Here is a 12,946-nt window from a genome sequence, read left to right on the forward strand (position 1 = left end):
AATAATAATAATAATAATAATAATAATAATAATAATAACCAGATTTATATTTGACAAAGTGAAAGTATAGAATAAAATTGTATAAGATTTTATTTTGTGAATATTCTTTTATTTATTATTGTTTTATTTTTTGTTCATCAATTACGAGACAATTCAGGCAACTCCATTTAAACTCCAAGCGACCACACCTGGGGTCACAACCCCAAAGTTAAAAAATGCGGGGGAACAAAAGTGACGAAATATATATATATATATATATATATATATATAAATACACGTAAACAAAAATAAAAAGGTAAAATTTTAGAAAAAAAAACATTCAAAACAAAAAAAATATTGTTGAAAAATTCAATGAAATAGATTGATAAATAAAAGTGGAAATAAAAAAAATACAAATACAATTTACATACTTTTTTTTAACTTGTATTCAATTAATAATTTATTTTATTCATATTAAACATTTTTAATTTTGTTTCTGTTATTCATTTAGTTTTATTTATTTTGGCAGGTTTGGCCCACGGGATCTCGGTGGTGCGTTCAGAGTCCGTGGGAAACCGGGGGATTGCTTTGACTTTTACGCAACAGACAGAACGTGAAAAGTGGTCACGTGAGTCGTAAAACTGAACGTTTCACCTTACGTAAATATTTTTTTATTTTTATAGTTCATATAAAACGTTAAGATAGCCATTATGTATACATTGTTCACAAATAAAAACAAAAATAGACAGTGTATCTTGAAAAGTTTTTTTTTAAGTTTTTACGTAAAGTTGCGTGACGTCGTCGCCATGGAAACGAGTTGGGATGCGACATTTAAATTCACCTGCTGAACTTTAACGTTCATAGCGAGCAGCGAGAGAGACGTTGAGAGGAGAGCTGTTAGCATCTGTGAGCACATTTGAGCTGAGAAAGGAGAGAAAAACTCTACAAAACACTGAGAAAAGCCTTCAGAAGACCTCTACACGACCAGAAGAAGAACTTCAGACCAGGACCAGAACTTCACAAAAAGGACTTATAAGAGGACGAGACCAGAAAAGTGAACCATGGCCCTGCGCATGGCTAACGGTAAGACACGTTTTAATTATTCTCACCTGATAGGCCTTATTTCATCATTTTAGCACTGAAAAGGTATATATTATGATTTATAATCTATAGGTCTGTCTAAATCAGGTTCTGGGCCTGAGACGTTTATATTTTATATTATAGGCCGACAGAAAATGGTTTTAACATAACGAAAATCAAGAAATGCTGATTTGTCGTGTGTTACTTTGACTTTTGTAATAATTTTACTCTGATGTGATACTTTTAGTGAGCGTTTGGGCTGTTTCAACTGTTTTGCAGAGGTCTAATTATTTATTTAAAAAAACAAAACAAAAAGTAGATTTATTTAAGCCCTGTACTGACTAAGGTAGATTTAATGTAAATGTGTACTTTAATTCATAAATAATTTAAAGTCGAGTTTCACTTCATATTTTTCTAGATAAAATTGATACTGAACTATTTGTTTTGGTTTGTTTTTGAAGCAGCCAATGAGGTGGGTGAAATGTAGTTACCATGGATGCTGTTTGCATTGTTTGTGCTTGAATATTGACTTCATTTATTTACATAGATACATAATTTATTTCCTACATTGATTACTTTCTTAAAATGTCTCCTTATTTAAATTTAAATGGCTTATTTTTCCCCCTCTTATTTAATTTGTTACAAGTGTTACAAATTAGCACACGTTAAAACATTTCAAAATTGTCCAATGTCATTGTGCTGTCCATATCAAACTAGAAAATAAATAATCAATAAATCAATAAATAAAATCCATTTTAAAAAAAAATAGCAGTGCTAAGCATTCATGAGAGTGATCCAGTCATCACTGCACAAATTAAATGTTTATTTATGTATTGTCTGTATATGTTGTCAAAGTTTATCACTACAGTGCAATCTATTTGCACAGCTATGAATGTTTTAATCTTCCAAGAAATAAACAAATACATTTGTTATTTTTGCTTTATTGTTATAATCATTGTCCTCCTGAAGGAAGGATAAACTAAACTTTATAAGGGGAACTAAAATAAATTGAATTGTTTATTTTGGAATATGCAAACAAAATAATTAAAATGGCGGGAAAAAAGAGCATAAATTTGAACATAAAACATCAAATACAGAAGTGTAACTTATAATCTAAACTAATGAATCACAATGACAATCTTCATTGCACTAAGACAGCATAAATGTAACATATATACAGTATGTATATAAGTGCATAGCATGTACATCACAAAATATCATCCCAAGTTGCCCGTTAAGCCCTTGAAAAACAAATAAAGAAAAATATAAGATGATAATAATAATAATAATAATAATACAATATACCAAATACAAAAACAATAGAACAATAGTGGATATATATATATACTCTTAATACTCAATGTTACTCAACATCTCCCTCCTCCCTGTACCTCTTAAAAATTGTTGTTCTACCTTCTTTTGAAATGTTTAATATTTGGACTCTGCTTTAACTTCATGGTGAACCTGTTAAATAGTGTCAACGCACGAACTGAAACAAAAACTTTGCCTAGTTTCACGAATTGGAGGTAATTTAATGTACATTTTCCCCTCATTATTGCTGAATAACTCCTGCATTTTCATCGCAAATTGTTTTTTTTTTTTGTTTTTTTTAGCTTTTAGTCTTGCTGTCTAACATTCTGCAAACAACAACAAAAATATTTGGTGTTTCTGTATGTGAGACCGTATAACAGTTTAAATGTACATCTAAAGCAAGGTCCAAACATGTTTCAGTTAAAAAAGAGCTTTAAAAACTTATACATTTATTTACAATGTAATGAAATAAATATGTTTAAATATCACTGTTCATTAAACATTTTTTTTGTTGTTTATTTCAGGTATGGGTCAGCCCGAGGGTTGGGTCGCAGGCTGGGCCGAACCCGAGGGTTGGGTCTCTGGCTGGGCCGAGCCCGAGGGTTGTGTCGTAGGCTGGGCCGAACCCGAGGGTTGGGTCGCAGGCTGGGCCGAGCCCGAGGGTTGGGTCGCAGGCTGGGCCGAGCCCGAGGGTTGGGTCTCTGGCTGGACCGAGCCCGAGGGTTGGGTCGCAGGTTGGGCCGAACCCGAGGGTTGGGTCGCAGGCTGGACCGAACCCGAGGGTTGGGTCTCTGGCTGGGCCGAGCCCCAGGGTTGTGCCGCAGGCTGGGCCGAACCCGAGGGTCGGGTCGCTGGCTGGGCCGAACCCGAGGGTCGGGTCGCAGGCTGGGGCGAGCCCGAGGGTACGGTCGCAGGTTGGGCCGAGCCCGAGGGTTCGGTCGCAGGCCGGGCCGACCCTCCGGTTTTGTTTCCACCCTGGACAGACCCTCGCTGGTCCGACCCTCCGGGCTCGGATCCAGGCTTGGATCCAGGCTGGACCGACCCTCGCTGGGCTGACCCTCTGGGTTTAGACCCAGGCTGGGCCACAGGTAAGTTCTGAGAAACCTCCATCGTTCGGCTCTGACTGTCGGTGTGAGTCTGTCACCAAGAGGCCTTGGTGAGGTGACAGTTCTGACTCATCTTAGAGTCTTCTGTTTCTTGTTTTTCTAGATGACTTCCTTGTTTAAACATGTCTTTCACAGCTAGTCCTTGCATCTGGCTGGATGAGTTCAGCCTTTGGTTACATTCACGCCAAGGCTTGTCTTTATAATATCACCCTTTTGTAAATAGTTAATTTAGGTGATTAATCACAGCTGGCCTTTGCGTCTTGCGGGGCTTCTGATGTCCCGGGCAACGTCTGGCACCTGGACCTTTTTAGATTGTAGATTTAATTTTTTGTTTATTTATGACGGGCCACAGTGGGCATAATTCTCCCGTCACTCTCGTAAACAGGTCAGTATGTTTAGGTATAGTTAGGTTGTTAAGAGTTTAGAGATTACGTTTTTATTCCCAGCATGTTAGAGACACAAGAGGCATCAGCAGAGGATGAAGACTTCTATCAATCAAAACTATGTAAGTGAAGCGTCTCGTTTACACAGAAAGACACTCAACATTTTTTTTTTTATTGTAAAAATACTGCCATTGGTAGAAAAAAAAGAAACAGATGTTCTTTTACACTAAAACCTGTAAATTGTCCACCACAGTGTCCCACAATCAGCCCCAGGAGGAGACGCCAGCAGAGGAAAGAAACAATATTAACCAAAACAATGTAAGTAAAACTTCTCATTTACACAGAAAGATACTGATCACATGTTTAATGTATAAATAGACGTCACGTTTTACTAACGCCTGTAAAATGTCGGAGAGGAATGCCAACATCCACTGATGGAGGAGAAGAAAGATGGAGGATGGGAGTGCCAGCATCTACCAATGGAGGAGAAGAAATACTTTTATTAACCAAAACAATGTAAGTCAAACCTCTCGTTTACACAGAAAGACACTGGACAGGTTTATTGTAAAAAAAATGACATTACTTTATCATAATGCCTGTGGAAGAGTACCATCATCTACCAATGGAGGAGGAGGAGGAGAAAAATGGGGGAGCACCAGCATCCAAAAGTGTCCCACAATCAGCCCCAGGAGGAGATCTCAGCAGTGGAAAGAAAGACTATTAACCAAAACAATGTAAGTAAAACTTCTCATTTCCTCAGAAAGACACTGATCACATGTTTAATGTATAAATATACGCCACGTTTTACTAACACCTATAAAATGTTGGAGAGGAACGCCAACATCCACTGATGGAGGAGAAGAAAGATGGAGGATGGGAGTGCCAGCATCTACCAATGGAGGAGAATAAATACTTTTATTAACCAAAACAATGTAAGTAAAACCTCTCGTTTACACAGAAAGACACTGGACAGGTTTATTGTAAAAAATGACATTACTTTATCATAATGCCTGTAAAATGTTTGACTTGAATACCAGAATTCACTGATTGAGAACAAGGAAGATGGAAGAGTACCATCATCTACCAATGAAGGAGGAGGAGGAGAAAAATGCGGGAGCACCAGTATCCAAAAGTGTCCCACAATCAGCCCCAGGAGGAGATGTCAGCTGAGGAAAGAAAGACTATTAACCAAAACAATGTAAGTAAAACTTCTCATTTACACAGAAAGACACTGATCACATGTTTAATGTATAAATAGACGTCATGTTTTACTAACGCCTGTAAAATGTCGGAGAGGAATGCCAACATCCACTGATGGAGGAGAAGAAAGATGGAGGACGGGAGTGCCAGCATCTACCAATGGAGGAGAAGAAATACTTTTATTAACCAAAACAATGTAAGTCAAACCTCTCGTTTACACAGAAAGACACTGGACACGTTTATTGTAAAAAATGACTTTCTAAAAATGCTTGTAAAATGTTGGACTTGAACACCAGAATCCACTGATGGAGAACAAGGAAGATGGAAGAGTACCATCATCTACCAATGGAGGAGGAGGAGGAGGAGGAGGAGAAAAATGGGGGAGCACCAGCATCCAAAAGTGTCCCACAATCAGCCCCAGGAGGAGATCTCAGCAGTGGAAAGAAAGACTATTAACCAAAACAATGTAAGTAAAACTTCTCATTTCCTCAGAAAGACACTGATCACATGTTTAATGTATAAATATACGCCACGTTTTACTAACACCTATAAAATGTTGGAGAGGAACGCCAACATCCACTGATGGAGGAGAAGAAAGATGGAGGATGGGAGTGCCAGCATCTACCAATGGAGGAGAATAAATACTTTTATTAACCAAAACAATGTAAGTAAAACCTCTCGTTTACACAGAAAGACACTGGACACGTTTATTGTAAAAAAATGACATTACTTTATCATAATGCCTGTGGAAGAGTACCATCATCTACCAATGGAGGAGGAGGAGGAGAAAAATGGGGGAGCACCAGCATCCAAAAGTGTCCCACAATCAGCCCCAGGAGGAGATCTCAGCAGTGGAAAGAAAGACTATTAACCAAAACAATGTAAGTAAAACTTCTCATTTCCTCAGAAAGACACTGATCACATGTTTAATGTATAAATATACGCCACGTTTTACTAACACCTATAAAATGTTGGAGAGGAACGCCAACATCCACTGATGGAGGAGAAGAAAGATGGAGGACGGGAGTGCCAGCATCTACCAATGGAGGAGAAGAAATACTTTTATTAACCAAAACAATGTAAGTAAAACCTCTCGTTTACACAGAAAGACACTGGACAGGTTTATTGTAAAAAATGACATTACTTTATCATAATGCCTGTAAAATGTTTGACTTGAATACAAGAATCCACTGATGGAGAACAAGGAAGATGGAAGAGTACCATCATCTACCAATGGAGGAGGAGGAGGAGAAAAATGCGGGAGCACCAGTATCCAAAAGTGTCCCACAATCAGCCCCAGGAGGAGATGTCAGCTGAGGAAAGAAAGACTATTAACCAAAACAATGTAAGTAAAACTTCTCATTTACACAGAAAGACACTGATCACGTTTAATGTATAAATAGACGTCACGTTTTACTAACGCCTGTAAAATGTCGGAGAGGAATGCCAACATCCACTGATGGAGGAGAAGAAAGATGGAGGACGGGAGTGCCAGCATCTACCAATGGAGGAGAAGAAATACTTTTATTAACCAAAACAATGTAAGTAAAACCTCTCGTTTACACAGAAAGACACTGGACACGTTTATTGTAAAAAAATGACATTACTTTATCATAATGCCTGTAAAATGTTTGACTTGAATACCAGAATTCACTGATTGAGAACAAGGAAGATGGAAGAGTACCATCATCTACCAATGGAGGAGGAGGAGGAGAAAAATGGGGGAGCACCAGCATCCAAAAGTGTCCCACAATCAGCCACAGGAGGAGATCTCAGCAGTGGAAAGAAAGACTATTAACCAAAACAATGTAAGTAAAACTTCTCATTTCCTCAGAAAGACACTGATCACATGTTTAATGTATAAATATACGCCACGTTTTACTAACACCTATAAAATGTTGGAGAGGAACGCCAACATCCACTGATGGAGGAGAAGAAAGATGGAGGACGGGAGTGCCAGCATCTACCAATGGAGGAGAAGAAATACTTTTATTAACCAAAACAATGTAAGTAAAACCTCTCGTTTACACAGAAAGACACTGGACACGTTTATTGTAAAAAAATGACATTACTTTATCATAATGCCTGTAAAATGTTTGACTTGAATACCAGAATTCACTGATTGAGAACAAGGAAGATGGAAGAGTACCATCATCTACCAATGGAGGTGGAGGAGGAGAAAAATGGGGGAGCACCAGCATCCAAAAGTGTCCCACAATCAGCCCCAGGAGGAGATCTCAGCAGTGGAAAGAAAGACTATTAACCAAAACAATGTAAGTAAAACTTCTCATTTCCTCAGAAAGACACTCACATGTTTAATGTATAAATATACGCCACGTTTTACTAACACCTATAAAATGTTGGAGAGGAACGCCAACATCCACTGATGGAGGAGAAGAAAGATGGAGGACGGGAGTGCCAGCATCTACCAATGGAGGAGAAGAAATACTTTTATTAACCAAAACAATGTAAGTCAAACCTCTCGTTTACACAGAAAGACACTGGACACGTTTATTGTAAAAAAAATGACTTTCTAATAATGCTTGTAAAATGTTGGACTTGAACACCAGAATCCACTGATGGAGAACAAGGAAGATGGAAGAGTACCATCATCTACCAATGGAGGAGGAGGAGGAGGAGGAGGAGGAGAAAAATGGGGGAGCACCAGCATCCAAAAGTGTCCCACAATCAGCCCCAGGAGGAGATCTCAGCAGTGGAAAGAAAGACTATTAACCAAAACAATGTAAGTAAAACTTCTCATTTACACAGAAAGACACTGATCACATGTTTAATGTATAAATAGACGTCATGTTTTACTAACGCCTGTAAAATATCGGAGAGGAATGCCAGCATCCACTGATGGAGGAGAAGAAAGATGGAGGATGGGAGTGCCAGCATCTACCAATGGAGGAGAATAAATACTTTTATTAACCAAAACAATGTAAGTCAAACCTCTCGTTTACACAGAAAGACACTGGACACGTTTATTGTAAAAAATGACTTTCTAAAAATGCTTGTAAAATGTTGGACTTGAACACCAGAATCCACTGATGGAGAACAAGGAAGATGGAAGAGTACCATCATCTACCAATGGAGGAGGAGGAGGAGGAGAAAAATGGGGGAGCACCAGCATCCAAAAGTGTCCCACAATCAGCCCCAGGAGGAGATCTCAGCAGTGGAAAGAAAGACTATTAACCAAAACAATGTAAGTAAAACTTCTCATTTCCTCAGAAAGACACTGATCACATGTTTAATGTATAAATATACGCCACGTTTTACTAACACCTATAAAATGTTGGAGAGGAACGCCAACATCCACTGATGGAGGAGAAGAAAGATGGAGGACGGGAGTGCCAGCATCTACCAATGGAGGAGAAGAAATACTTTTATTAACCAAAACAATGTAAGTAAAACCTCTCGTTTACACAGAAAGACACTGGACAGGTTTATTGTAAAAAAATGACATTACTTTATCATAATGCCTGTAAAATGTTTGACTTGAATACAAGAATTCACTGATTGAGAACAAGGAAGATGGAAGAGTACCATCATCTACCAATGGAGGAGGAGGAGGAGAAAAATGCGGGAGCACCAGTATCCAAAAGTGTCCCACAATCAGCCCCAGGAGGAGATGTCAGCTGAGGAAAGAAAGACTATTAACCAAAACAATGTAAGTAAAACTTCTCATTTACACAGAAAGACACTGATCACGTTTAATGTATAAATAGACGTCACGTTTTACTAACGCCTGTAAAATGTCGGAGAGGAACGCCAACATCCACTGATGGAGGAGAAGAAAGATGGAGGACGGGAGTGCCAGCATCTACCAATGGAGGAGAAGAAATACTTTTATTAACCAAAACAATGTAAGTAAAACCTCTCGTTTACACAGAAAGACACTGGACACGTTTATTGTAAAAAAATGACATTACTTTATCATAATGCCTGTAAAATGTTTGACTTGAATACCAGAATTCACTGATTGAGAACAAGGAAGATGGAAGAGTACCATCATCTACCAATGGAGGTGGAGGAGGAGAAAAATGGGGGAGCACCAGCATCCAAAAGTGTCCCACAATCAGCCCCAGGAGGAGATCTCAGCAGTGGAAAGAAAGACTATTAACCAAAACAATGTAAGTAAAACTTCTCATTTCCTCAGAAAGACACTCACATGTTTAATGTATAAATATACGCCACGTTTTACTAACACCTATAAAATGTTGGAGAGGAACGCCAACATCCACTGATGGAGGAGAAGAAAGATGGAGGACGGGAGTGCCAGCATCTACCAATGGAGGAGAAGAAATACTTTTATTAACCAAAACAATGTAAGTCAAACCTCTCGTTTACACAGAAAGACACTGGACACGTTTATTGTAAAAAAAAATGACTTTCTAATAATGCTTGTAAAATGTTGGACTTGAACACCAGAATCCACTGATGGAGAACAAGGAAGATGGAAGAGTACCATCATCTACCAATGGAGGAGGAGGAGGAGGAGGAGGAGGAGAAAAATGGGGGAGCACCAGCATCCAAAAGTGTCCCACAATCAGCCCCAGGAGGAGATGTCAGCTGAGGAAAGAAAGACTATTAACCAAAACAATGTAAGTAAAACTTCTCATTTACACAGAAAGACACTGATCACATGTTTAATGTATAAATAGACGTCATGTTTTACTAACGCCTGTAAAATATCGGAGAGGAATGCCAGCATCCACTGATGGAGGAGAAGAAAGATGGAGGATGGGAGTGCCAGCATCTACCAATGGAGGAGAAGAAATACTTTTATTAACCAAAACAATGTAAGTCAAACCTCTCGTTTACACAGAAAGACACTGGACACGTTTATTGTAAAGAATGACTTTCTAAAAATGCTTGTAAAATGTTGGACTTGAACACCAGAATCCACTGATGGAGAACAAGGAAGATGGAAGAGTACCATCATCTACCAATGGAGGAGGAGGAGGAGGAGGATGAGAAAAATGGGGGAGCACCAGCATCCAAAAGTGTCCCACAATCAGCCCCAGGAGGAGATCTCAGCAGTGGAAAGAAAGACTAACCAAAACAATGTAAGTAAAACTTCTCATTTCCTCAGAAAGACACTCACATGTTTAATGTATAAATATACGCCACGTTTTACTAACACCTATAAAATGTTGGAGAGGAACGCCAACATCCACTGATGGAGGAGAAGAAAGATGGAGGACGGGAGTGCCAGCATCTACCAATGGAGGAGAAGAAATACTTTTATTAACCAAAACAATGTAAGTAAAACCTCTCGTTTACACAGAAAGACACTGGACACGTTTATTGTAAAAAAATGACATTACTTTATCATAATGCCTGTAAAATGTTTGACTTGAATACCAGAATTCACTGATTGAGAACAAGGAAGATGGAAGAGTACCATCATCTACCAATGGAGGAGGAGGAGGAGAAAAATGGGGGAGCACCAGCATCCAAAAGTGTCCCACAATCAGCCACAGGAGGAGATCTCAGCAGTGGAAAGAAAGACTATTAACCAAAACAATGTAAGTAAAACTTCTCATTTCCTCAGAAAGACACTGATCACATGTTTAATGTATAAATATACGCCACGTTTTACTAACACCTATAAAATGTTGGAGAGGAACGCCAACATCCACTGATGGAGGAGAAGAAAGATGGAGGACGGGAGTGCCAGCATCTACCAAAGGAGGAGAATAAATACTTTTATTAACCAAAACAATGTAAGTAAAACCTCTCGTTTACACAGAAAGACACTGGACAGGTTTATTGTAAAAAATGACATTACTTTATCATAATGCCTGTAAAATGTTTGACTTGAATACCAGAATTCACTGATTGAGAACAAGGAAGATGGAAGAGTACCATCATCTACCAATGGAGGAGGAGGAGGAGAAAAATGCGGGAGCACCAGTATCCAAAAGTGTCCCACAATCAGCCCCAGGAGGAGATGTCAGCTGAGGAAAGAAAGACTATTAACCAAAACAATGTAAGTAAAACTTCTCATTTACACAGAAAGACACTGATCACGTTTAATGTATAAATAGACGTCACGTTTTACTAACGCCTGTAAAATGTCGGAGAGGAATGCCAACATCCACTGATGGAGGAGAAGAAAGATGGAGGACGGGAGTGCCAGCATCTACCAATGGAGGAGAAGAAATACTTTTATTAACCAAAACAATGTAAGTCAAACCTCTCGTTTACACAGAAAGAAACTGGACACGTTTATTGTAAAAAATGACTTTCTAAAAATGCTTGTAAAATGTTGGACTTGAACACCAGAATCCACTGATGGAGAACAAGGAAGATGGAAGAGTACCATCATCTACCAATGGAGGAGGAGGAGGAGGAGGAGGAGAAAAATGGGGGAGCACCAGCATCCAAAAGTGTCCCACAATCAGCCCCAGGAGGAGATCTCAGCAGTGGAAAGAAAGACTATTAACCAAAACAATGTAAGTAAAACTTCTCATTTCCTCAGAAAGACACTGATCACATGTTTAATGTATAAATATATGCCACGTTTTACTAACACCTATAAAATGTTGGAGAGGAACGCCAACATCCACTGATGGAGGAGAAGAAAGATGGAGGACGGGAGTGCCAGCATCTACCAATGGAGGAGAAGAAATACTTTTATTAACCAAAACAATGTAAGTCAAACCTCTCGTTTACACAGAAAGACACTGGACACGTTTATTGTAAAAAAATGACTTTCTAAAAATGCTTGTAAAATGTTGGACTTGAACACCAGAATCCACTGATGGAGAACAAGGAAGATGGAAGAGTACCATCATCTACCAATGGAGGAGGAGGAGGAGGAGGATGAGAAAAATGGGGGAGCACCAGCATCCAAAAGTGTCCCACAATCAGCCCCAGAAGGAGATCTCAGCAGTGGAAAGAAAGACTATTAACCAAAACAATGTAAGTAAAACTTCTCATTTCCTCAGAAAGACACTGATCACATGTTTAATGTATAAATATACGCCACGTTTTACTAACACCTATAAAATGTTGGAGAGGAACGCCAACATCCACTGATGGAGGAGAAGAAAGATGGAGGACGGGAGTGCCAGCATCTACCAATGGAGGAGAAGAAATACTTTTATTAACCAAAACAATGTAAGTCAAACCTCTCGTTTACACAGAAAGACACTGGACACGTTTATTGTAAAAAAATGACATTACTTTATCATAATGCCTGTAAAATGTTGGACTTGAATACCAGAATTCACTGATTGAGAACAAGGAAGATGGAAGAGTACCATCATCTACCAATGGAGGAGGAGGAGGAGAAAAATGGGGGAGCACCAGCATCCAAAAGTGTCCCACAATCAGCCCCAGGAGGAGATCTCAGCAGTGGAAAGAAAGACTATTAACCAAAACAATGTAAGTAAAACTTCTCATTTCCTCAGAAAGACACTGATCACATGTTTAATGTATAAATATACGCCACGTTTTACTAACACCTATAAAATGTTTGAGAGGAACGCCAACATCCACTGATGGAGGAGAAGAAAGATGGAGGACGGGAGTGCCAGCATCTACCAATGGAGGAGAAGAAATACTTTTATTAACCAAAACAATGTAAGTAAAACCTCTCGTTTACACAGAAAGACACTGGACACGTTTATTGTAAAAAAATGACATTACTTTATCATAATGCCAGTAAAATGTTTGACTTGAATACCAGAATTCACTGATTGAGAACAAGGAAGATGGAAGAGTACCATCATCTACAAATGGAGGAGGAGGAGGAGAAAAATGGGGGAGCACCAGCATCCAAAAGTGTCCCACAATCAGCCCCAGGAGGAGATCTCAGCAGTGGAAAGAAAGACTATTAACCAAAGCAATGTAAGTAAAACTTCTCATTTCCTCAGA

At 39.0% G+C, this 12,946-nt stretch overlaps 1 long non-coding RNA gene across 5 annotated transcripts; it reads left to right on the plus strand.

The window, feature by feature from the left end:
- Nucleotides 1-4,928: 4,928 nt before the first annotated feature.
- LOC114476333 (uncharacterized) lies at nucleotides 4,929-11,015 on the plus strand. Of its 5 annotated transcripts, none has more exons than XR_003675572.1 (5): nucleotides 4,929-5,255; nucleotides 6,707-6,867; nucleotides 10,430-10,590; nucleotides 10,687-10,788; nucleotides 10,894-11,015. It is a non-coding gene; the product is annotated as an uncharacterized LOC114476333 (long non-coding RNA). The 5 variants fall into 5 exon arrangements; XR_003675570.1 differs by lacking the exon at nucleotides 4,929-5,255 and adding an exon at nucleotides 5,883-6,138; XR_003675571.1 differs by lacking the exon at nucleotides 4,929-5,255 and adding an exon at nucleotides 6,452-6,600.
- The last annotated feature ends 1,931 nt before the right edge of the window (nucleotides 11,016-12,946 follow it).

The sequence above is a fragment of the Gouania willdenowi genome, chromosome 15 (genome assembly GCF_900634775.1).
Source record: "Gouania willdenowi chromosome 15, fGouWil2.1, whole genome shotgun sequence".
NCBI lineage: Eukaryota > Metazoa > Chordata > Actinopteri > Blenniiformes > Gobiesocidae > Gouania > Gouania willdenowi.